Source organism: Lissotriton helveticus, chromosome 11 (assembly GCF_964261635.1).
Source record: "Lissotriton helveticus chromosome 11, aLisHel1.1, whole genome shotgun sequence".
NCBI lineage: Eukaryota > Metazoa > Chordata > Amphibia > Caudata > Salamandridae > Lissotriton > Lissotriton helveticus.
Window position 1 is genome coordinate 155,814,416 of NC_136072.1, and position 27,711 is coordinate 155,842,126.

At 42.7% G+C, this 27,711-nt stretch overlaps 1 protein-coding gene across 12 annotated transcripts in view; it reads right to left on the minus strand.

Annotated features, from left to right (window-relative positions):
• Positions 1–25,132, minus strand: part of MECOM (MDS1 and EVI1 complex locus) — a 136,049-nt gene extending 110,917 nt beyond the window's left edge. For 6 of the 12 annotated variants that reach the window (XM_078665939.1, XM_078665938.1, XM_078665935.1 and 3 more), the window contains exon 1: positions 20,417–20,551. The gene's annotated coding sequence lies outside the window, so the exon portion shown is untranslated. Of the gene's footprint in view, positions 1–20,416; positions 20,552–24,686 lie in introns of those variants that run through there. The other 6 variants (XM_078665932.1, XM_078665933.1, XM_078665930.1 and 3 more) reach the window with 2 other exon arrangements.
• Positions 25,133–27,711: the final 2,579 nt, after the last annotated feature.

A 27,711-nucleotide genomic window follows, 5' to 3' on the forward strand; every position in this document is an offset into this window, starting at 1 on the left:
CATCGATTTACCCAAAAATGAATTTCAGGGTCAAAGTCCATAGTTACGCCCCCCCAAAAAAACAGTGGCCCTTCAGTGATCCTCATGCCACTGTAGTGAACACAGCTTGATAGATTAATGTTTTAAGCACCAAGAAGTTCCTTGTTCTAAACCAAACCTCAAACCAGTCTCTGAACCAAAGACTTCACACTGACAAAAACTATTTGGGGTAGTAATTGTGTGCAATGATTAATGCAAGAAATATCAATCTTTGTAAGTGTTCTACTATTTTACGGTGTTTATTAAAGAGACTGCTCTGTTCAAGAAGCACCCTTAAATGGGAAATCTTCCTTATTGCAATGACTGTGCTATACCATGTCAAGGATCAACATTCCCACTATTGACTGTGAACTAGGTCCCGGCTGTACAACAAAGCTACCACAGTGACTAAAATGGACTTTGGAGGCCCAACTTCGTGTTGCCAGATCAATACCCAGACTCATGGTCAGCAAGTTGCACCAGCAGCCTCAACCATCAATACTACTGCATGGATACTACAACTTCACAGATCATGTAATGTGGACATAAAAGGGTCAAAGAAACTGCACATATCACACCTGACCGACGAGGCACATTAGAAAAGACTAGGTAAGATGTAGAGAGAAATGCCAAGATGTGGTATGTTCAAAATAAGGATTTACAGATATTCAAACCACAACTACACCCTTATTTTTTAACTATCCATATTGAGTTTGGACGATAAGCACTACAACGAGTATGACAGGCATCATCAATATTCCTAGAAGTCACCGCTGGCATACGGAGTTTCGGCCACATCCAGTGTACCCAGATTCTATGACGGTATACAACTATTATAAAACAAACCCAAATGAGAGCCTACGAACCATCTCAACTTCACATTTTCTACTAGACAATGTGTTATGGTAGAGTTGTTTCTGCAGTAGTGACCTTAAAATTCAGAATGGGAATATGGGTAGGTGTGTCTGCTATGAAAGGGCAAGTGGTGGCCTCGCAAACTTTTTGAATACTTTGACAGTACCTCTCCTGACTCGAGATGTATGCAGTGTGCACATCTCAATACTATACACATTTCTAGCTGCTTTCTGTGGCTGGGTACCCCTCAACTAGCAGCGAGAAGCTGAAGCGAGTGTGTGCTCAAGAAATACACTTAATATAATAGCATGCTACCCGCTTTAAGAAAGCTACTCGTTGACAAATTTGTTGTTTCACAATTATTTCTCCTAGGGGAATGCTATTCCTGGAAAGGTCACTCTTTCTTATACAGGTCCTGTAAAACCTGCACATTTATTTTACTTCCGGTTCTTCACTTCTTTAGCCTTACGCACCTGTACATCAAGGAGGTGCTCTTTTAGGGGCGATCAATAGTAGGTTGACATTTTGAGATCACCTTCATGGTAAATACTTGGACATGGGATCATCCAATTTGCATTGCAGGTCATAGACACTCCTTGGCCATTCCCCTAGGACTGTCTGCTTCTGCATTTCCATGTTGAATCCCACCCATGCACCTCTGAAGGTGTAATGCAGCTTTGCAAATTTCAAGATCTGTACCCACGCATAGAGCGCTAGTTATCATTCTATCAGTGCTGATGTAACTCTGTACTCCCGGAATAATGAGTCACGCCCATTAAGTTCAAAGTCTACGTCTGTGTACAGCACAGCACCTTTGGGGTACTCACCTGCTTGAAACAAGAGCGGATGATGGGCCTGACAACTGAAACAAAATTCAATTTTTCTTTGAGATCCTTATTAACCTGGGCTTGAAAAGTGGGAATTATCCTAACAAGTCAACAACAGTGGTCTCCTAAGTGAAATACATCAAGGAACATGGAACAGTAAGGTTCCATGCCACCAAATTTGATGTCTTTGGAAGCATCTTCAAAATACCTTAGCCTCTAAAACAATTACAAGTTAGGCAATGAGCAATTCTCGCATTTTTCTTTTTTTAACCGAAGGATCATCCTTGCACCGGTAGACATAGGAGCCGCAGCAAGGTCGCCTGAGATGCACCCACAGTTTCCACCCTTCTCTGTTCAGAGGCACTGCACATCTACTGGTTTGGCCTTGCCTGCTAAAGATGCAGGTGTGTTGAGATGATGTCCACAAAGAAACGTCTTCCTGGGCAGCCTCCATAACAAGGTCATGGAGCAGAGGTCGATTGCTTTAAGAGGGTGTAGGTTGTTTTTATAGTGTCAATAAGGAGGAGTGGGTGAAACTCCCTCTATTTTATTATAAACGTATTTGATATGGCGGGATTGAACAATTTGCATCATTTTGTTAAAATAACTTACTGGAGAGTGGTGTTCTTTGGTCATTTACATAAATAATGATCATTGGTTTAGACTCAGCAAGAGCATAGACATTTTGATTGACCGGGTTAGCTGATCCTTTGCTTTCTATAATGCACACCTCCACGTACCTAGTAGGTGTTAAGATGAATACAAACTGCTTTTCGATCATACTCTCTTGATTGATAAAACCGTCACAATATATAGCTTTGCTTGATAAACCAGACAGCCAACTACAATTTATTTGCAGAATTATTTATTAATGCAACAGTCCCAGATGTCTGCCCTAACAATTTTACGAGCCACACAAACGTCTGAGCAAAGCAGCCGCATGGGTAGGCAACATAGGCCTCAACATATCCATGCCATCCGCCTGTCTCGTCTTCTGGCAGCTACTGTTTGAATCCTCCCAACGAATAAAATATTATTCTTCCTGTTTGCGCAAGGTCCTGGCTGATAGAGTGAACACTGTCGAACATATGCGGCGGCCCAAGGTTTTCCTCAGTATCCTGCACTGGTGCTATTGAATGCCAGTCATGATTCTATAATATCAAGGCTGCCTAGTTCACATTCCTCCTCATGCCTTCTCTTTCACTACTATACCCTTCCTATATCTCTGGCATTTTTATCCCGGTTATCCCCCTTTGTCACGGTTTTCGTATCTTTATCATCTAAATTTCTCCAGTTCCTATCGCCGTCTGGCTTGTTATTCGTCAAAGTCTGATGATAAAGATTAAATCCTGGTCCTCCAAAAAGAAAGTGGTGGTGACCACCACCTGAGATAAGCACAGCTAACTTGCATCCATGAACACTTCCTAGGGCATCCTTACGCTTGCTTTTATCAAATGTACAGCCATGAATAGGGTCTTGGAGGCCTTGCGTCACTAGAATTAAATCACTGTCCCTACTTAATTCAAAAGCAGAGAAGGCGAATTTTTAGGTCATCAGCTTCACACAAAAAAACGACATACATTTGAAACAATTATTTTTATGAAGCCCAAAGTGTAGGAGCATGCAAACTTTTTGTGACTTCAGTCTCCTTCTTGAATACTTGTTCCACAACATAAAACTGGGTCACAAATTAGATTGTATTATCAATTACTAGATATAAGTTGTACTTTATGAGATTGCTTATTATTTTAGTTATTTTCAAAATGCATTTAACGCCGTAAAAATCCCAATTTTTAATGTTAATCTTTTCGTTTTCTCACTCGATAAAATGTGAGTCCAAGTATTCAGAGCAGTAAAAAAAAAAAAAAAAATTTTTAAAAAGCAAGCAAGATCATCCATCAAAAAACAGGTGAGCTTGGGTGAACAAGGCACCTTTTTTTTAGAACTTTACTTACTATTCCAACTAAATCATAACTCATTATAGTAAGTTCCAACCGTCTATTAGCATGACCAAAGTGTAAATTACAAATGACCACCAACCCGTTCAGGAAGTTGCAAAACTTGCAACAACAGATAGCGCTCCCTTAGATCTTACAACCACACAACTTTACAGGCTGCTACTATTGCCCGACAACTCTGGAAGGTTGGCTTTTTTTCTACTTTTCAACTGACAGTCGTGAAAATTCAATCGTTACAGATTTTTCAATATTATGTTCAAAAGAGAAGTATAGATCAGATGTGCACAATTGTTTAATGCAAGTGAAATCTCATGTACATGCTAACTCGTGCATTATGTATTGTTTGCAAACTGTCTTGTTGTATGCCTACACCTTCTACAGTTTTTCTGTGAAATTTAGCAATATTTCCATGCTTGAAAACCCAATGCAGAAAAGTTCACGATCTACAGGTGGCAAAATTAGTATTTCTGGAAACTATATGGTATTCACAGGAGGAAAAAGTTCTTAACTTGGCACACCCCTAATTTCTGTGTCTGTGCTGTGAACTGCACTGCAGGTCACCCAACCACTTCGAGGGTCTTCTGTCCAAATTTACACTGCCAATGCCTTTGACATAGGCCTGGATAACATTTAAATACCTACGGTAGAAGCCCAAATTTCAGATCACACAAAAGGAGATAATTTTGTGTGCTATGCAGAAAATTCATCACCCGGAGACATTTTGTTCTAGAGCCACTTTCTTTTTGGTTCCTTGTGTGACTATTTTCACGCGAATTACGTATGGGCTGGTGTGAAAAAATCTCACATGGGATAAACGCAACCCACCCCACATTCTTCACTAACAGCATAATTTACCAAAAATTTACATAATATCAAATACCCCTACTTTTATATCCACTTTCAATCCTAAATTTTTCATGCACAATAACTGATGGATTTAAATGTCGAAGGATTTGCGGAGTCCTGATAGACCGGCAGCCAAACAGAATTTGTTCAATGAAGAGGGTGTGCTTTGTGGGAAGGTCTGCATTTCAAAGCCCTGACCTTCCTTTCATTGCTTTTTCTGACTAGGTTTTAGCAGTGTTCTTATTAAGTCTGGTTTAGAAGCAAAGAGAAAGGCAGGGCAATAGTTCTGTAAACAGAAATTAAGAGAGAGTAAATGAATAGACTTAAGTATGTGGATACACTTAATTCTTGCAAAGTATGTTCAAAGATACATTCAGCATGTAATTGAATTTAAGCAGCGGCAGCTCGCAGAGGTAGCACTGTGGGGCGGTGACGGGCTGTGTGGGTGGGTAGTGGAGTCCGACATACAACGGCAAAGGTAAACGTAAATAAGTAAATATCTGCCGTCGTATGTCGGACTCTACTTGAATAAATAAATATCTGCCGTCGTATGTCGGAACTCCACAACCCTCCGCCCTGCACCACCGCCCCACAGCTTCTCTGCGAGCCGCCACTGAATTTAAGACTATAACCCCCCCCCCCCCCAAACACACAGTAGTGCCTGGAATATATTTTGCTTCATTTTAAACGACAATATATCATTGGCTATTATACAGAGCCTGGAAACTAGGTAAACAACATGATGTCATGTAGAAACCTACACTGCTCACTTACAAGTGGGAGGCAGTGAGCAATCTAGAAGTTTTTACTTTCTGCACTTCCTCCTTTCTTTCTATATTCCAGATACAAGTGTCCTTTTCTGCCCTCTCAAAATAATAATAGTTCCTCCTCATTCCCACTCCATTACTCCGTTCAGTGTTCACCTCCCCTCAACTAACGGATGCATATCCCCAATCTTGTCTAAATCTCCTTAGTTTGCCCAAATTTCTTTGCATTTGAAAATTGCAGATGTTGAGTACTAACTGTGCCTACAATTTGGCATCCAGCTTTATAGGGCTCTTCCACTGTTGGGAGATCTTTAATCTCCATATCAAAATATGGAAACGGTAAACACACATTTAATAACCTTATTAAATCTCAGACCGAACAGACCTTTGCATCCGCAATCTTTTTCAACACCACATCCAAAACCATTGGGCACACTGCAAACGTCTCCTGAGCTCTCAAGTTAGAGCACAGACTAAGGTTATGACAGCAAAATGTAACTATTTTAGCTGGCATCATATTAAAAGGTAAATACAGTTAGGTAGTGGTGAATTCTAAATTTTGCAATTCTAGTTACTGGATTACCAAACCCATAGATTGAGTGACTACTGTTGTAGTCATCTTCTCTCTCAGTTGGTTTGTTCACTTCCCTGTCCATCTAGACACCTGGTCAGCCCTTAATGTTAATAACTATAAATTAGTATCCCGAGGTCCTCTGTTGGTTTTTATCAACAAAACATACACATATTTCTGTAAGCAGCCAGGTGCTATTTCCTTACTCTTTCCCTAAAGATTTTCCATATTTGCAAATAACTAAAGAACTCCTTCTGTGGAATATTATGCTCGGTCTTAATCTGCTGAAAGGATTTAAATACCCCTTCAACAAACAGCCGATTAAAAAAATACAATATTAGCCCATCTGGAGGTTTAAGCAATCTCGAAGTCCATACCTCATACCGGTGAGTAACCATGGTATTTCAGACCTCTGAAATGCTTCAAATATTTAGCCACTCACTCTTCAACACTTCCTCAATCTTTAGCTTCAGCACTCCTTCCCTCTATTATTTTCTCCTATCTTTCGTCATTGTTATCCCGTATATACTGAAGTTCCATCACATCCAACCTGTATTTTTAATTAAAACCACTCTTTCTCCTTACTGAAACATGCTCATGAAAGGTCAAACCAGTAGATCACAGGCAAGGCCAAACCAGTAGATCACAGGCAAGGCCAAACCAGTAGATCACAGGCAAGGCCAAACCAGTAGATCACAGGCAAGGCCAAACCAGTAGATCACAGGCAAGGCCAGACCAGTAGATCACAGGCAAGGCCAAACCAGTAGATCAGGCAAGTTCAAACAAGAAATCAAACGTGACATGTGATTCTCAAACCCAAATTTTAAACCTAATCACTAAAGCAACACTTGTGCATCAATGGCAGGATGGTCTGAATTGATTTAATTTTTAACCAGATTAGGATACATTAAGTTAAATTTTTAAGGCTAGCAGAACTTGGTACTTACGCATTCTCATTCTTTTTCATTTTTTTTTTAGTTCTTCATATCACACTTCTGACCGTTCTAAGCACCATACATATACAAGATGTTAGGATCACCTAATTTAACAGTACTCAATTTACCAACTTCAAAGTAAAGAAAGGCTGAATTTGCCTTGCCAGGAATCAAACTGCAGATGTGCAGATCACAGCAGATGTCAGCAGGCATTGTTAACTCACTAAGCCCCTCTATAACTTTTGATAAAGCATTCCTTTGTGTAGTTCAGAAAATATAGGTGTAACCTAGCTTAACACCTGCACTCATGCGTTGCATGCTTCGAACAACTGTGACAACATATAGTCAAGTTTTTTTTTTAAACATACACTAGAAATAAAAGCAAGATTGTAACTTGGCTAAAATAGTGTTTCATTAATTACCAGATCAGACTGTCCCAAGCAAAGCAGTAGTGATTAGGATTAAGGGAAAGCAGCCATTTTATAGCAAACTGTTAATTGCTTACCGCGTTAACCGTCACATCTACAGATCACAGGTTTAAATCCCAGCAAGACCAAAAGACCCAACCATTGCTTTGAGATTTGTAAACTAAATACTAGTACAGATGCGAATAGTAAACACGGTTAGTTACATGGCTTAGAAGGGGCAGAAATGTTCTGTGAAGCACCAAGTAAAAATCAAATGTATTGTTTGATATTGTACATGTTGCTGATCATTTAAAATTGGTCAGAATATCATAACTAAAGCAACTGGGCACCATAATGACCTTTTCAATACCACCCAAAGTGGGGAAGTATGAAACTGCTTCACAGTGTTTCGCTTTCCTTTCGGGGGTTAGATATATGAAGGTTAAAATGTCATTCTATGAATGAAGAGCATACAGAAGTGTGTGACCCATCAGAATCCTAGCACAAATTCAAAAACTACTGTAATAAGTTAAACAACCATCAAAAGATCTCAGCCTACAAACAGTCTCAAGAATGCCCCCCTCCCCCCAAAAAACAAACAAAAAAAACACACACACGAGAAAGGTTCAACACAATGCTACTAGCACAGGTCTACAGTGTGGTGTTTAGTCACTTAGAAGTTAGTTTGAATCTGGCTCAAGACTAGCGGATCAAAACTCAATCCCATCTGGAAATGTACTTTGTGGTCTGTGTGAAAATGTTAGTGGTCTTAATCCAGACCACAGTAGACTGAGGTCTACTTAACTAAAAGCATTCCCACAAATGGTGTGTGTGCTGGGACTATCAGCAAGAGGAAAAAAGGAATGAGCACAGAGTTTCAAATCCCGCCTCCACAAGACATCGTCACTGCGAGGGGGGGTCTTGGGAGCGCTAGAACTGCCATGGAAGACTTAATTCTAAAGTGGTATCTAACCAGCACATTTCACAGACTTTATAATCAATATATCAAACTGGGATCTGTCCCGCCACATGAGTGATGGCATTATGTGGATGACACTAACTTTATTGAGGCTTTTTTGTTTATTAGAATTCATTTTATTCCTTAGCGGTATATTTTGGGACCTTGGATGAAGTTCAGCTTGTGACCATCAGATCTCTCCCCCTGAGCGATCCATCCACCTTGGATGTCCTTCCTAATCAAATTCATTCCACATTCTAAACAAAGAACAAAACCATGCTCATACATACAAACTGTTTTGTGTTGCAGAAAAACTGCAGTCTCCTGAGCAACTAGCTGGGAAGCTGACCATCTCTGCCGGGCATCAATACCAACGCCGTACAAATGTGCGTCTCCTAGCCCGAGAGACTGCTTCATTACAGAGAGAACCCTGACCCAAATCTCCCACAGGTGTGCTCCTAGAATGTCAAGATCATCTCCGATTCCCTTGTAAACCACTTTAAAAAAATATAAAAAACAAAAATACTGAAGCAACTACTGCCCAGTTTCACCTCTCCGCCTCATGGTTAAAGGACCACATGCTAACAATACTGCCCTATAACCTTTCCTTTTACTCTAGGATTATATCTTTCCTTCCTTCTGCACACAATCCATAAATTCCTTTGTAAGACACATTTTATGGCTTAAGACCTCAATTTCTATATTGGTGTAGACCTTCCACGTCTCTCCCTTCCACTGTAGGAAATGTCATGTATGGTCCTGCCCTGAATTTAAGCGTTTTGCAAATACTCTTGTACGTCTTTGTCATCAAAGTTTGCACTATTGTGTTAACCCCTGTACATATGCTAGGCAGAGTATCCAGAGGCTCAATTTTATGCTTCATGTTCATTTATAACCTTTCTGCTCCCACTATGTTTTCCATCACTGTAAAACTTGTTTACATCCTTTGCGACCTGGTTCGCTCCATATAAGACTATGAGCCAGAATAAAGCAATTTTATGGTCAAGGGCTCTCCAAATCCAAATTCGCAAATCCAAAAATTATTTTGTAAGTGTACTAATGTTTTTTTAATAATCATCAGTAAAGTTTTTACCTACTCCTAAAATGGGATAGCGACTCCATACCAGTTTGGTATTCGGAAGGGGCATGCAGTAGGCATCCTTTTTATATACCACATTGGTACCACGTATAAAAGTTTTGCGTCCAAAATCAAGTCGCAAATCATTGACTCACCTCCCAAATTGGGGTGGAAAGCCTTTGGGCTTCCTTCCATTTGTGAAGGTCAACAAAAAAATGTTGGGGTAGTTAAGCAGGCGACCACAAGCAACTTCATGCAAACTTCACAAAAAAAAAAAAACTAAGTTAACGCATCAATGTTTCCTTTAATGCAAACTGGTTGCAATTTTTTTTTTAAGTTTACTGTGTTAAAAGTGGATCACAGACATGGTGGTAGGCTGACTTCAGTATGCCACCATCCCAGTGATGGCCACCTATCAGATCAAGTCGCAATTTGTGACCATTTGCATTAATATTCATTAGGTAGGCTGGAGTATGACACAGTCAGACTCATAATTTTATGAATTTACTTATTAGAGCAGAAAATGCCTTGTAAAATTCAATACTGGTCATAAAAGCACAGGTTGGAAATTGCAACCATTTTTTTTGCACCCAATATTTAGCATTTTTGGCCCTAAATAAATAAGAGAACCATCGTAATCGAGACATAGGAGTTAACTTTGAATCAGCTTAGAGGAATTGCCATGTCAAAGAAAAAATAATTACGGCACAAGCGGTAATCAAAGCACAAACAGTTTACCTTTTTCATCTCTGATCTTAGCAGCCTATTTTTTCACTTTTGGGATATTCCAGCAAGCTCAAGTGGGACAGTTTAATTAAGTACTCACTCCTTTCGATGCACTGAGACGCTTTAGAGAATCCCTCATGCACCATGAAAATGCCTTTTTTATTAATCAATTTACGCATGCACTCAAAACAGATTCATGCACGTAAGATCACTGCTACCCTGACTTAAAATGGAGGAGAATAACAGAAATGGGGATGAAGGGGTTCTTAATCTATGTGTCATTACCTTAGGTAAATGCATCAAATACCACAAAACCCCAGATCAAGGATTGAACCAATGGGTGGAGGTATATCTCAGCTCTACAATTCAAAGACACAGCGCCTTAATTCATGTACATATGTTCAGCGTACTGCAACTTGCATGCCACACTATACATCATGGTTTACATCTGATGTAAGAAAAAATGCACAAATTGGATAGCCATTTACCAAAAGAAGATTTAAACTAAAAACTACTAACTCATAATGACACAAAGAAGAATTGGCTATATGGTGTATCTCATATATTCATTTTTAACAGAACAGCCCAGCGGGTACAATAAATGCCTCGACTCATAGAACTTCGAAATCTTTTTTGAGTTAGACCCTTGTAAATACTCAGATGAAAATGCACTAAAATACTACATAAGTTTTCAAGCAATTTGCTTTCTCCCTTTCCCAGTAGAGGATGTGACGTAATTGTGGTTAATATGAAGGCACAAGAAAAAGTAGCCTGAATGTTATTATTACCTTTATCTGGAGAGCTTGCATTTATTCAACAAGTAGTACTGAATGGAAAGAAGTAACACCGGAACGTTAGGAGCGGGAAGCCTGCACATTCGCTGCGCCCATTACTGCGATCCAATTGTATTTACAGATTGACTGATATTATTTTCAACACACCAGCCCTAAACCGATTGACCTATGGTTTGGCTTAAATGCAATTGACTTTTCGTCTTATAGAAGAAGGTAAGTCAGCACTATCCTTATTAAGCACATTTCAACATAATTTCTATTGAGCAAGTCCTGAGCCTAATACAGTTGTTGGGTGTTAAAACTAATATATTCTTTGGCAGCGGGCTACTTGCGGAGAATATTTTTATAGAGAAGGTGAAATCCACTTAGGCAGGGAAGGGAATACTGTAACAGGTCTGGGTGCCAAAACTAATTGACGTGATGTCAGGCTTAAGACGTGCAGACGGTGTATTAAAACAGGAATGTGGTGCTAAGTTCCCATGGCTGAGATTCACTTGGACGCATGCAATAGTTTACAAAAGATAATTTCCTAAATGTGGATGCTTCTTCTCAGGCCTTAAATGATCACTTTAGCATTCCAAATTATAGTTCAACACTCTGGGCCCAATTTATTTCAGATGGAGGCTACTCTGTCGGGATGGTGGAAGACATTATCTTGCCCATCCCGAGGGACCTTCGCCCGCCAAGTTTAGAGTTGTCCGCAAGCCCTGCAAACAACTCTGTATACTGACAGGAACTGCCATGGCGGTTCCTGTCAATGTATGAAAAATTTGATGGACAGGACCATCAGCCACGATGGCTGGCTGTCCAACATTTCAAAAGATTTTTGTTTAAAAAAAAAAAATAATTAAAATACTTCAAAAGTGGAAGTTTGTTCTTGAAACAACTAATGGCCCTCACACCCTGAAAACTTTCTCCCAGTGTGTGTGGGTTATTATTGCTTTTTTTTCGGTCTCTTGCTCTCAGATTCGTTCTGGCAGTAAGGGACAAGTGACAAAGGTCTTTACACCATCCACCCAAAATAGGGTGGACATTGTTAATTCCTTTCTAATAGAGCCTCTATATTGATCAGGCAGTCGACGAAAGGATTCTGTCCACAGAGCCGGTGGGGGCTCTGTTGATAGCACGCTTACGGTCGGCCCTACTCTAAGTAAGGTGGGCAGACCATCAGTTTGGCGGACAGGGTTCTCCATCGTGTTTGCCCCTGAGTACCCTGCCCACCAAACTCTGAATGATGCCCTCTGTCTCTTGATTCAGTGATAATTGCAACTTTAATTAAACAAATTAACTCAAAATTATGGACTGGTTTAGATAGCTTCCCAAAACGGACATTAAACTCCAGATTATCCTTCTCCTCCCCTTACTCTTCTGAAGACTTTTTGCCACATTTGTGTTTGCACCATACCCTCACATGCCGAAAACTGTAAAAGATTTAATCCTATATGCCAAGCTCTTAATTTCACTTCTTGGGATACAGCTCTCTTTCTGTGTGGCATTGAATTTAAATAATTCCTCTGAATAATCAAGACAGCCCTAAATCCCACATTATCGGTCTTGAAATGCTTACCGGTAAAGCATTTCAGGATTTCTAATGGTACAAGTTCTCGACCCTTGAAATTAGCATTTTCGGCAATATTTTTTTCCAAATTGCAAAGCCACGTGCTCCATCTTCAGATCTCTTCTACCTTACATTTGGGGTGATGTTGTCCAGTAAAAGGTAGATGGAATGATCTACCAAAATATACCATGGGTTTGCGGAAGAATGCCATGCTTTCTTACTTTCTTTTGTCTTCATGGATACTGAGCATTGCCCAGGTCTTTCAGATTAAAAGTGCTGCATGGAATGCCAGCTGGATCTTCAACACCTTCGTAGACCGAATCAGCTTGGTCAGCTCTTCAGTGGTTCTTCATCCACTTGGCCCTTTCTGGTCTCCACAAGGCAGGCTTTGACTCACAAGCTATGCCGCTGAACCAGACCTTTGACTTCCTTTACGTGTTTGTTAATGGTTTGCTCAAACTTTGTAACTGAAGCAGACAGGTCGTAGTTTCTACATTTGCTGTCCACCTCTGTATCATCTGGTGGGCCTATAGTCGGGTCCCAAAAGATAACTTTTTAAGTATTATTAATGGCTAAGAAGAGGGGCTAGTCCAGCCCTTGTTCATTCACATATATGTGTATCCAAAATGATATCATACTTGGCACGTGCAACCTACCAACTTGCTGATCTGAGCCGATTCCTCAAACATCCAAGGTTTAAATGCCGGGGTCTTCTCTTTCCCTGGAAGCAGGTCTATCCAAACCAGTCGGCCATCTGGCCCAATTGTGTGTGCTTTGGTTACTTTCAAATAAAGGGTCTATGTGCACAGGTAGACCATGGAGAAAGTTGGACCCCTGAACCAATCACAGTTTCTGAATGCGCGGACAGTGTATGCTCCTTCTCTCGTCCACCTTATCCCGTGTCAAAGATATTGAGCCTTACACCTCAGCCAAGGAACAGAGGATCTGTCAACCATTATTCACCAAAGCACGATCCACACTGTTGATGGTGCATCACTTGGTGGTAGTCCTTGTCTGAGAACCTAGCTCAACTAGCCAATTATGAATACGAAATACTGTGCCGTCATTTGGTATTACCACTCCAAGCAATAGCCATATAATACAGACATAGATTTTAAAAATATATTCAGGTCACAACTGTTGTATCTGCTTCAAGATCAAATGCCTCTATGAAATACACTGCCTGGCAGATAAGGTCTTCAAACTTTTAGGCATCTAGGCAATCAGAAGTTTTGACGAGGATTCAATTGTCCAATGACAAACAATAGAAGAACTTCACTCGGCAACTCGATAAATTACAGAAACGATGTTTGGGGAAATTAATTTGATTTCTTCGAGAAAAAAAAATGGTTACACTTACAGAAATGATGAGAAAACTAAACTAATAGTAGGACCAATCTCACTTCTAATGTGGTAGGAAAAGGAACCTCAGAGTATGCAGATGTACTGCAGGCACTATCCTTAAAATTACAACTTATTGTGGGGTCATTACCAGTTGACAAATTCAGTTCTCACCACATGGTCATCTTCTGTTGGAGTTGATGCTGGTCTGCTGGTCTACAGTTCTTAAAAACCATTATCACCCATGCCCCAATCCAGAGGCCTGTATTCAACCTCCTTATGAAAACTGCAAACATCACTTACAAAGCTCCTAAAACAATAAGTCAATAAACCTCTCACAAGGGAGCTATTAGAACATGATGATGTTTGCATGGATTCCTGGGATTTCACAATTATATCCCATTAAGTATCTAGAGACGATGAATAACTTTTAGACACTGAAAATATGTACACACGATTACAGAACAAGTTACTGGAAATAAGATTAATTTATAGCATAAAAGGGGTACATTCTTTCATAGGATCACATCATAAAATGATCACGTCACCTTTTTCTCAAGTTAACCGATACACACCAAGCCAAACATCCCCCACAGGAGCATACACAAGTGTTACCCAATATTGAGGTTTCCACCTCGCTCCTGCCTCATGAAGCTAATAGTCGGAGCACAGTTTAGCCAAACAATGGCCTTATCGTCCTTTCCCATCAACCGATGAAATTGGATCTTGCGCACAAGGTGGAAGAAATTAGGGCATCTTAAAAGCGTTTATCCTACACAGCGCTTGTTGTCCATGCCTCTATTGTCTAGTAAAAGAGTACCTGCCGACAAGAACAGCGAAACTGTAGACAGTTCGGAGACTTTCCTGAAACCTCTACCTCCAGCTGTCTATGGCTCATGCTGCCGTCTTGCAGGTAAGAGTGGCGTATCAAGACACAGGGAACCGAAGATTTCTATGGCCTGTCGAGTGCAGCACGCCCTGGGAAGTTTCACAGGTGAGTTGGAGCAATTAGCGGCTAACAATTACCGCTGATCATATGTCTAGGCTTAGCCTGTGGTCTACAGTAATCCTGCAGACAAAGCAGACCTTCATTACGTGATCAGCAGCACTTACTGACAAATTGGCAGGTCCTGATCTTCCTGAAAAAGGATAAAGAGGCAGACATGGTGAGCCTCTAGTGTCATTTCATTCTTCAACGTCTCCAAGCACCCGCTTTCTTTACGCGCCCAACTAGACCCAAAGGCCTTCCAAGATGAAGTCAAAAATACGTATCAGCCCAAACAGCAGTCTGTAATATAAAGAGTTTGCACCCAACTATTGAAACCTGGCTTTTAACAGGGAATCCTATCTGATTAGTTGTCAATTTGAATTCATGTATGAAGACTGGGGTGAAACTTTAAGTTCCTGTAGCAGTAAGAATTCACCAAGGGTAACTTCCTGTTAACGGAAGATCAAAAAGTCATGCGCTCCACATTTTGTCACTTTGTAATTTATCTTCTCTGGCACTCACAAACACCAATATGCATAAAATTCTGAAAGACACCTTTCGAAACCAAATGAAGGGGTGTCAAAGAAAGAGTAGTGCGCAGAAAAAAAGTGTTCTAAAATAAACAAATGCGTTTTCAGGGAAAACATTCTTTGACAGCTAGGCTCAAATTATGAAATGGAACTAGAGTCGATTGGGCCACAAATCAGTCAGGCTTTCCAGAAGCCCAATCAATATGCAAATCATGCCAGCCATATGTACCCTAATCTCATGCATATTCAGTCGCAATTTCCAGGAGATGTGTGCCCCATCTCGCCCAAGGAGCAGAAGTATGAATCTGGCATATGAAGCTGGCGACTGCCAATGGGGACCCCTCAATTACAAGCGGAAATTGGCATTCTAGATGTCCCACAATTCATGAATTGTCTAGCAGTACCCCCAACAGGCACAGCAAACCATGATCCCAAAAAGGGCTTACGCATGCATGTACAATCCCTGCAAGTGACCAAGATGAAGTGAATATTTAGTATTCTAACTCCCAGCGCACTGTGATACTCAAGTTATTGAGAGAAATAATGTAAATGTTTCGGCTCTTTTACTTTTGTTAAACTATGTTATTAAATTCCTAAACATGACATGTAGACTGGTACTTTTAACACCAGGATGTCCGCCTGCCTCAGTCAATGTTTACCGACATCACGACTGGTCCTATTACCCTATACGTGGTTTATACATGTTCACAACCACAGAAGGTAGATAAACATACAGAACTATACAAACACATGAGCAAATTGCCTTTTCTGGAAATGATGTGTTTTGAAACCATATGAAGACTTAAATTAAACTAAATTAGGACCGCTTACATTTTTTCACAATCGCACATAACACCATTCCCACTTGTATCACAACCACATAAGACATTCGTTCGAGCAATCAAGAAGACCCAACGAAAAAAAAGCTGAAATTCAAGTTACGAGTGATCTCATACATTGTTAGCTAAATCATAAAAATTTAAATATAAATGACCATTTTTCTACAAGAAATGGGCAAAGGAATGGGTTATAATTTACAACAACAACAAAAAAACACTATTAATACCAATTTTTCCATCCTCCCCCAAATAAAACGATTATAGAAATTTGCACAAGCCTAATGATATGACGTAGGACTTACAGAAACTATTTGAAATGGGTTTTATAAGCAGTTACTACATCACCACCAGCACAAGCACATCTATGAAATGGCCTTATTCCACTGCCAGGAATAACATTCTGTCCAGGAATAATGTAAAAAATGTAGGATCAATACAAAAAAATATGATATCAAGAATTACCCATTGAAGCAAGCAACATAGAGAGGGGAAATATCAAAGGAACAGTACCATCAAGTTCACCATAAAATAAAAATGCATATAGGAAAACCTAAGGAGCCCACAATCACTAGAAACTGTGCCACACAGCATCCCTCAAAGGCAATCACTGCCCCTCAATGCCTAGTGTGATATAACTGGGTGCTTGGAAATGCCATAGCTATCAATGTGTATGGAAGCCGGTACACTAAGCCCGAACATGATTAAACCGCAAACAGTGACCAGACAATTTAATTTCAAGAACTAATCTTGTAAATATCACATTAAAGCAACAGACTTTCTCGATGAAAAATTTACATTTTCAGGGTAGCGGGGTTTGCTTTGGAGACAGTCATGAACCCAGGGAATCAATGTTCCTCAATATGGGATTGAATCTATTCCTTACTAATACCACTGTAATGTCCATTTTTAGAACAAATATATCCTAATTTGAGAATTATAAAAAACAGTTTTGTATCTATTGCCTTCGTTGTAAGCCTGTACACTAAGCTCAATTATGATTAAACAGCAAACAGTGACCAGACAATTTAATTTCAAGAACTACTCTTGAAAATATCACATTCAAGCAACACAGACTTTCTCGCTGAAAAGGTTTAATTTTCAGGGTAGGTGGGGTTTACTTTGCAGACAGTCATGCCCCCAGAGAATCAATGGTCCTCAACATGTGATTGAATATATTCTTTATTAATACCACTGTAATATCCATTTTCAAAACAAATCTATCCTGATTTGAGAATTCTAAATAACAGTTTTGTACCCATCACCTTCGTTGTAAGCCTGTTCCATCCAAACCATTCTATTAGGGAATTTGCAGAATATTTTTCATAGGGAAAAACCTGCATTTTTTTAAGCCATATTTTATAGCATTCTTAATAAGGCCAATCTAATAATGGTCAACACTGAATGCTATAAAACAATTTACGCAAGAAAACACTCCGCACCCGTGGTGGTTGCACACAGGATGGCGTTAGGGTGGGTAGAATTTTTGCTCAGCTCTCTATACATATTTGTATAAAAATAAAAAAAACTGTCATTCTTACTCAAGGCTACTGAATAAACGACAAACCCTCAGTTATGTGGGACATACTGATTCGAGAGACTGGGACAATTACCAGTATATGTTTATACATTTAAATCAACTTGTGAAATAATCAGTGTTAGCAAAAGCTAGTACTCCGAAACAAAATTGACAATTTCTAATGGCATAAAATATTTATGTGCATCTAGTCAGTTAAACTTGATTTCAAGTAGGTTTCGGTGTCTTTTTGCATATAGTGCTTTCGCAGTAAATCACTTATGTTGAGAGCGGTATATGAACAGCTCAAGCTTTGCTTATGATTGCCTTATACGCACTCTTTAACAAAAACCAAGATCCAACATGGGTGTTCCTCAGTGTAGGACATTACGCAACCACGCACAAGCATACTCATAATGCTGCATACAACATGGGTGTAAACGTTTAGGACCAGGTTTCCGCAGGGTATTCTTGTATAGTCTAATTTAGGAAAGTAGCCTGGACATGTACGAGAACTAAAGCTGTAGGCGGACATGGTCTCAGTTTTTCTGAAACCTGCAATACTTGAGCAACAAGAGTTTTTATGGATGAGGAAAGAGGTTTATTTAATGATTCACAGGATTTCTGTAAAGTGGAGCAAAACACCTGGTGTGATCTTAGACGGAGAATAAGCAGATGGCATGAAAAACGCCGGCGAGTCATCAAATCTTTCAATGAAGTTGGGCTGGTCTGTCTCAGGATTATATAGACAGTGTTTACCTTTGTCTTCAGTCTAACACACACATATGCACACACACCCACCCACAATACAATAAAAAGCATTTTGTAGACAAATAACTGCCACCACTGACCTGGTAACATACACACAAAAAAATTGGGATGTCACCCATAATATGATCCCCTGAAGGTAACATCCGCCTTGTGTGATCAGACAAATTATAGGTTAGAATACTATGTTTAGCTAAATTATTGCACAATATATACTCTCTGCCACACACACACAGGTCCATAACATTTCCTCTTATGTGATGCATGGATACAAGCACAAGTCTGCACAATTTCCTGCGAGATACTGGATGCATAGATTAAAAAATATATAATATATATATATATATATATATATATATATATATATATATATATATATATATATATATATATATATATATATATATATATATATAATAAAGACTTTTACACTGACCACGATGCCTGAACAATTTATAAACATTCTTCTATAATGGGCACCAGAAAAAAATTCATCTATAAACTTTATCTGAAGATTTTAAGGTACAGCAAAAAATAGAGTTTCCCCAACAGTGAGTTTGGTGTATCTCAGGTTCCACCAAGAAACCTATCCTTTAATGAGATTCAAGCAAGTACACAGTCTGAGAAGGCAAGACAAAAGTCAATGAAAAAGGTGTGCTAATATGACAAACTCTACCTAAAACACTAACCCGGAAGCTGTCAAATTTAAAATCAGATTTCCATCCCACTGCACAGAAGGGCACAATGTACCCCCACCATACACGGATCCTAGTATGTGATATTCCTAAAATTGGACATCACTCATTCTACAAAAAAAACAAAAAACACAGCAAAGCCGCCAACATTAAAACCTAATTTCCATCCCACACAACACAAGAGCATAACATTCCACCACAATTCAGGGGTCCTTTTATGTGCCATAACCATTATTGGATGTGGCACCTGGGGGAGATCTGCGGTCAATAAATTGACATTTCCAACAATACCAGACCACTGCTCTTTGATTTCATCTTTCCAAAGGCAGGCCAATAAACACAGGTCCAAAAACCCGACACAATGCTCGCCTGGCATTCCAATACAGACAAAATCTTGTTGCCAAGAACATAAGGTGCTCACTGGCACGTCCTCAGTGAAACATCCCAGTTCAAAGTTTACTACTATTTTACTGTGGACATAGAAATTCTGGGACAGGAGTAGAGTGCATTTTTGTATTGTAATTGCATTTATATAGCGCTTACCACCCCTGACGAGGCGTTTAAGCGCTTTTTCGTCAAGTAGCACGCTACTCCAGAACCCATAAATGATTAGTGTTGAGTTAGTATAGAGAAATATGAAAGTAATTTGAGTGGTGAATATTAATCAGTTATTGGGTTCGAGAAGGATAGCAGAGGGATAGAAGAGGGAAAAGGTTTGCATTTATATAGCGCTGGTTACTCCTGATGGAGGGTGAAAGCGCTTTTTTTGTCAAGTACCATACTACTCCAGAACCCATAAATGGTTAGTGTTGAATTAGTATAGTGAAATATTAAAGTAATCATATTGCAAGTTGCCAAAATAATGTGACAAAAATAGGAGCCAAATTATGGGGCATAATCTGACGCATTTCTGGCAGTGTAATTTAAATAGTGCATGTTAACACTTCCTAGACAAAGATTGCAACTCACTCGAGTCAGTTTAACACATAAATGCAATAATCAGTAACTTAAAAGGTGACCATTTAACCTCTGCAAAGAGCCTGCAACCAAGTGGCATCTCGCATGGCAGTGATTTTGATGACTTTTGAGCGAGAAACAATTTTTTTTGTTAAAATCTGACAATTATTCAGCAGATTATGTGGCAAGTGCAGCAACTCCATTATTAAGTGGAAACCACTGTGGCAGAAAAATCGCATAATTCCATCGGCCCTGCACAACTATTAGCACCGCAGAAAACAGGCCGAGGGGTTTTGTTACTGATTGGTGGGGAACTATTTTAAGAACTGTATGAATTATGTTTTTAAAATGTATGTTACTGTGTTTTGTATTGTATCTTTTATGGTCTATACGACCGAAATAAAGAATTTTTGGAATTGGAATTGGAATTGGCTACAGTTACACCACCAAAACACAGCATGAAACTTGCATTTTACACAAAGCCTACCTGGTCATCGATCTGGCACGCGACGAGGTTATGCTGCCCCCGGAGGCCGGCAAACTTTACAAACTTGAGCCAGCTGCCCACATCCGGTTGCCTGGCATCTGTGCACAACTTCTCGGTGTAAAACTCGTCCAAGATCTACAGAGGGGGAAAAAAAGGTAAACCAGTGTCAGGTATCCACTGTGCATATCCTATCCTGGGAATACGTCACTTCCTGGTCCCTGACGAACCAAGACAACTACAATCCTGCTAAATATATAACAATCGTTAGCCACAGTTATGTGGTCATCTGCACCCTCGGCTCAAAATGTGTTTCTCTATTCAGTCGCGACATAAAGCATAAAGTTTGGAAATAAAAGTTTAGTGCCAGCACCAAAAAAAACATGTCTTCTAGGCGTGCAGATTGGTTGGCACCGCTTGCTCTGAGCTTTGCATAGGCCCCAGCGTGAGGGCTAGACGCAATGTCAACAATCACAACAAAAAAAATGCTCTTCTTCAGGGCACCCGCAGCATTACTCTCGCTTTTAAGTAAACCAAGCGCGCGTCACCTTTCCCTGACCTGCATTGTAGGAGCGGAGCAACAGCCTTTTAACAGGGAAGTTGTCGCTCGCCGAACTAGAAACCGTCAAGTTCAGCGTCAGAGAAGCAAGGTCCCCTATTCCTCCAGAATTTACAGCCCGGTCTGACTCCATCCCGTGCCTCTGACCGCCCCCTCCCCCCACACATCACGCATTTTATCGCTTTAACGCGTGCGGGCCCAACGCGAGGCGTGCTGCACACTTTGGCCTCTTGCGAAGTTGCGCGCGGTTTATTCACGCGTAGTTAACTAAAAAGATGAATTGGAAAAAAGAACGTTGAACCTGGGAACTGAAATAAATGAAAAATAAAATATAAAAAAAAAACAGATGGCATTATGGCCGATTAATAATAACTGGACGTATGCTGTGCTAGTAACAAAAAAATCCAAAGTGGTAATACACGACAGAAAGCAGAAATAACCTCTCAGGTCTGCTATGCCCCCGTCAGCATTTTCAGGGACCCCGTGTATTCAGTCTAAAAATGTTTAAGAAACAGAATAAAAACCTGAGGCTGCATAAAAAGGCAGAATTTTAAGAAAATGAGTTAACAAAAAAATTACTATGAGAATGGAACATTTCAAAAGTTATATTTGACGTAACGTAGAATTTGGGAAGGAACTGCTCAGTTTTGGGTTATTGGATGTCCTTCAAAAATAGGTGATGAAAGATTCATACATGTAGCAAGGCAACACACCAAAGCATGCGGCAGCATTTCACGCTCATTAAACGGGGGGACGAGTGCGCATTCGTTTTATGTTGCGCCCACGTGTAGGCTAAAAAAGAGACACAAACGGTGTATTTAAAGAGCCCGGCAGCTGGGTGGTTCAGAGGGCATGCAGTGACCCGGCAGCAGATGAAGGTCACTACACTCACCACAAACTTCGACAGAACAAAAGTAGCTGAGGCGCCAACGGCACCGGGCCTGGGACACCGCGCACGAACCTTTTACAACAGCAAAGTAAAAAATAAAAAACAAGGGGAAAGCGCAAGAACAGCACTCAGCTAGTAATCTTAAATAAAACACAAGTAGGCTAAAAATACAAATGTTGAGCCATCTCGAAATTATATATATATATATATATATATATATATATATATATATATATATATATATATATATATATATATATATATACACACACACACATATACACACACACTTTCACTATTTGTGATATCTTTTAATGTCTGGTTTTGCTCACACGGGTTACTGTACTGCTTGGACTAAACTTATGTTTACCAATTGTGAGGTAAGGGTGAAAAAAATGTATACAACATTCCAGCTCCCTGTACTCCAAGGAGGAGAGCCCGGTATGGCGTAAATCCTTACACCGAGAGTTGACGCTTTCCGACTTAGAAATCACCTCGCCCGCCCTGCGACACTTTTTAAGTGGCCTTTTGTGTCCCTTGTGTTTCCGAATTTGTGTCGCTGCGGTGCACATGGGGGCAGGGACTAGGAGCTCAAAGACAGGGATAATACGTGTGAACAGAGATTTAAAACTCGGAGACGAGCATCATTTTTTATAAAAAGCCGAAACCAACCCCAGTTCGTGCGCAGACAACTTGGAAACCTGTTGGGGGTCCCCTGAAACAGATGCAGTTTAGTATACACTATCGATGTGCCTTTTTTAAGATGTACGAAAAGCAATACGCCTGCAATTTATGGCAGCCGTTCTCTATAGGTCTTTCCGTGTTATAGAATGTGATAAATCCAGTTGACCAGTTACAGGTGGTTTCCACGCCGTGTCATATGGGTTGGGAGAATCTATTCAGCGTCCACGGTGAATATTCCAGTTGATTCGGTTGTGAAACTGTTTACTGGCGTGTAAACGCCGACACTGGTATCAGCCGGTGTTTTATTTCAGAAGTACATCTCCACAGTTCTCTTGATTCTTAACTGGACCCATTAGAAACCATTTGTAAAAAGTCACATGGAACTCTCACTAGGGAACATTTCTGAGGTTAGCATAAAAGTGCAAAACGTGGGGGCAGATTTACAAGCCCCTTGCGCCACTTTTGCGTCATTTTTAAGTTTCGTGTACGCTGCAGAACATGTTAGAGGACTTGCGTTAAAGATTTTTGGGTGTGCAGAAAGTGTTTTCTTGTGAAGTTACACTGTCTGGAACATTAGAACACCGCGGGCACGAGGAGGCACTCTAGACTTCGAGGCGCTACAACCAAAACACCGGCCTGATATTTCCCAAGAGCGGAATAGAAGGGGGCGCTCAGCGTCGAGTCAGGGGGTGGGCCGGGATTCGGAAGTAAAGTTCTTTGAAGGGGAGCCGCTGAGCGGAAGGAATCATGAGGCGACGTGACACCCACCGAAACCCCCCAAAAAGCCTCCATAAATCCACCACGAATCTCAACGACAAGTGGGAGGGGGGGGGGGGGGTGTCACCCTGCTGACAAACTTCAGACAAGTTGCACAGTAGCGACCCGGAGGCTGAGATGGGTTTACAACTGTGATGGTCCATACCGGAAGAAAGTGGTTTGAGGAGAAGAGCGGGGTGAGGGCAAAACTGGACCCGACCAAGGAGGGCCGGTGCAGGCCTGGGGTCGAGAGGTCCCGCGATGGGGTGAGACCCCCCCCCCCCCCCATAGATGGGTCAAGGGTCCCATCCAGGAGTCAGTGCGGGGGAGGATGGATTCCAGGGAAGGGTGTATGTAGGGGCAGCCTCGGACCTGTTCTCGGGGAGTTGCAAAGTTCGGAAGAGGGTCTCCGGGAGGGACAGGGCGAGATTCACAGAAGCCCAGAGCGTGGGTGCGAGTGACATGCAGCAGGAGATTCCACTTAAAGGTAGAGTGCTGTGGGGAGGGGAAGTTGTGGATTCCTAGAGGCACTGGGGTGGATTCCTAGAGGCACCGGGGTGGATTCCTAGAGGCACCGGGGTGGATTCCTAGAGGCTCAGAGGCACCGGGGTGGATTCCTAGAGGCTCAGAGGCACCGGGGTGGATTCCTAGAGGCACCGGGTGGATTCCTAGAGGCACCGGGTGGATTCCTAGAGGCTTGGAGGCACAGGGGTGGATTCCTAGAAGCACCGGGGTGGATTCCTAGAGGCTCAGGGGTGGATTCCTAGAGGCTCAGAGGCACCGGGGTGGATTCCTAGAGGCACCGGGGTGGATTCCTAGAGGTACAATAGTGGTTCCTACAGTACCGGGTGAACTTTAAGAATGGATTCCAGCAAGAGGCAGGGTGGATCGAGGGAGGTACACCAGTGGATTCCTAGCGGTGCAGGGTCGGAGCCTCAGATTAGGATGCAGGGGTGGATCCCGGGAGCTCCTGGGTCAGTGCACATTGGGGACACCCCGGGGAGCGCAGCAGCGGATCCTGTATGCTCGCTGCTGCAGAAGCCCCGGTGCGAGTGGAAGAAAAGTGATCGAGAGGGTGTAGAAGTTGATCCCGTGCGAGGAAGGGTGTTGATTCGTGGGGAGGGGGTGTGGGCCCACTCACGTGCTGCAGAAGACCCCTTCCCAAAAGATGCAGAAGGAGGTGGGGACCGGCGTGCAGCGGTGGGTCGCTTGGCGCACGAGGGGATCCGGCGTTTGGATCCAGTGGGTCACATGCCGGGACATGTGCAGGAAGGAACGCTGAAGAGGAAGGGAAGCACCCAGGCCAAGGAACAAGGAAACTCCGCCGAGACGGATGAGGCAGATAGACAGACAGACAGACACGCGGCCGCGGCTCCTCCACTTACCTCTGGCGGGCGGCGCCCCCTGCCCAGGGCCCGGGCCTCTGCGCGCTGCTCAGCGGGGCCCCGCAGCGCCCCCGTCCCCGGGGCCGGTGCTGCTGCTCTCCGCCGCCTCTGCTGGGCTCATCCCGCGCCCGGCTCCTGTCCTGGTCCCGGGGCTGCGGACTCGGAGTGGTGAGAGAAGGAAATGAAGTTGGTCACGCCTTTCAGCCTCGGGTTCCTGCCGCTGCACTGTCTGCGGAGACAGCCCGCCCCCGAGAGCCTGTCCCGTCACCCAGACATCCGTGGAGCGGACACCTTGCACCGTGGGTCTCGCTCTGCCTTTCAACCGGGAGGAGTGCGGGTCTGGGGCTGCGCCTTTCACCTAGGCATCCGAGCAGCGGACACCTTTTCAGGTTTCACTATCTGTCTCTATCACTTCACTGTCACTCCCTCGCACTGCCTGCTTCTATCACTGTCAGCGGAGGCATCCCGTCCAAGAGTGGACTCTCTGTCAGCCGGGAGGGAGGGTGGGGGAGGGGCCCCGTCACCCAGACATCCGAGAAGCGTTCACCTTTCACTGTGTGTCTGTCACTTCACTGCCTCCCCCGCGCTCTGCCTGCTTCCCTCAGTGTCTACAGAGATGTCTCGCCCTTCAGAGGCACTCTACTCGCCTGTCAGCCGGGCGGGAGGGTCTGGGGTGTCCCATCACCCAGAGATCAGAGGCGCGTCCACCTTTTCCTTTCCACTATCTGTCCAAATCACTTCACTGCCACCTTCAGACTCCGCCCGCTGCTCTCGCTGTGTCCGGAGATGCCCCGCCCCTCGGTCACTCTCCGCTCCTCTGTCATCCCGGCGGGGGTGTCCCGTCACCCAGAGGTCCAATGAGCTGCCAACCCGGCTTTCCACTATCTGTCTCTAGCACTTCGCTGCCACTCTGCCCACAACTTTCACTGACTGCTGGGGTATCCGCCAATAGGAAGCAGTACCCTGCCCCTCTCACCCGGACGGGTGTTTCTGGGGTTGTCCCCCCACCCAGTAATACCAGATGCTTCCACTATTCACTATATGTCTCTAGCACTTCGCTGCCACTCTCACACTCTGCCCTACAACTCTCACTGTCCGCTGGGGTATCCGCCACAAGGAGGCAGTATCCTGCCCCTCTCACCCGGCCCGGTGTTTCTGGGGTCGTCCCCCCCTCTCGGCCTTCCCAGATGTTTCCACCAGTTACTATCTGTCTCTATCACTTCAGGTGGCTCACACCCTGCCCTGGCCCTCTCTGTTGAGACTCCCACGCCTTAAGAGGGCAGTCTGTCAGCCCTCCCTGCCCGGCGTCCCCCCAGCCCCGCTCTGAGGGCGCCCCGCGTCCCCCGATGACTCTTTAAAGAAGCGCTGCTCGTCCATCCAGAGAGAGGGAAAGGGGCGCTCTTCAGAGCAATCGGAAGCAGCCGGAGGCGCCTCTCCCGGGACTCTCTTAAAGTGACAGCCTCCTCCGGCGGGCAGGTCACCCAAAGGTCGCCTGGGAGACAGTCCCGTCTGCTTCAACCTGTGCAGGCTGCCTGCGTGGGGGAGGGGGACGTGCCTATGTGCTGTAATGTGCCTGTGTGCGCTGTGCCTGCGTGTGCAGTCCAAGCCACCGGCCAGAGATGAGGTGTGACTTCAGACTAACAGTCAGGTGGACTGCTCAGGGGAGCCCGGGAACTGCAGGCAGCCTGTCCTCGTTTACAAACTTAAGGGTTTCCATAAAATACTATCTGAGCGGTGCATAAAAAAGAATTGGAGATTGAAATTGATGCCGTACAAAAAGTACACAAAAAAACAAAATAGGTGCAATCCTGCCCCCACTTGTTGCGTTTGCTGTGTTTGGAATAGGGTGCAATTGCCCGCACGTGTTTCGCTGCTTGAACTTGTTAGTTGTTGCAGCCCAGCACAGGGAAGGTAGATTTGTTAAACCAAAGGCAATCTTGCATTATTGGAATTGGCTGAGTTCAGGTAGACATTATTGAACCGACATCAAGAATTAAGTGGGCTAGACTTGTCTTTCGTTTTGCAAGTAAAAAACAATTATTTGATGTCTATCGGTGCATTTATACCAAACGTATATGTATTAAAATAGCTACAATTTGAGATTTCGCAACAATTTCGTGATTGTTATATAATATATATGTGTTTAAAGGTATGTAAAAGCTTTAAAAAAATCCGTTATTCCGTTACAGTGAATGAACAGAAGTTAATCTATACGCACCTATAAACAATAAATCGGTATTATATATTTGTGTGTTGCTTGTAGGTATATGTAAGTACCAGCGACATTTTAATTTTGGGTAGACGTAAACAAGAAATAATGCCGAACCTACATTTATTTTTCTAAATAAAATGGCAGCTCGATGGCCACTTGAAACGCTTTCACGTGCAACAGCTTTACGATTTGTGCAGCATTGTTTAATTGGTATGACCCGATCTCCTGGGCTGCGTTAATTTTAGGAGTCCTGACACTTTACGCGTGAACTTCGGGCGGCCTCCGCTTTATTTTCTTTCCTTGCGAAACCTCTCCGGAGTCGTTTTATTCTACTTTTAATGAGTGTCTGGGTACTTCTCCCACACCAGAAGTGCACTTTAAAGGGAAGGAGGTCACGACAGGCGATTGTGATCGATGCGTCTCACTGCCCTGCTATCTGTGACATTGACCCGCCATCGGGATAATCGCCATTGTTCTGCGCAGGATCACACAGCCGTGCTACTGGGGCAGGAACAATCGCCTGTGAGCGGCCACAGAACGGGCCGCTGCTTCCCAGGCTGCGCGCTGCTTGAGAACCTCCGACAGCCCCCGGTTCGCTGACCATTCATTTCCTGCCCTTCCTTAAACCGGCCCATTGTTGGGAGCTCTTATTTTTTTCTAATTTAGCCATAAATTGGAGCAGCTCGCGCTATGAGCTGTGCTATTTTCTTCCTGTCAGGATGAGGGATTTGTTTTATGATGCATTGTGCATTAAATACAAGTAATCTGGGAAGCTGATTGCCTCAGCCCACGGGCCTGGGGCTTCTGATAGGA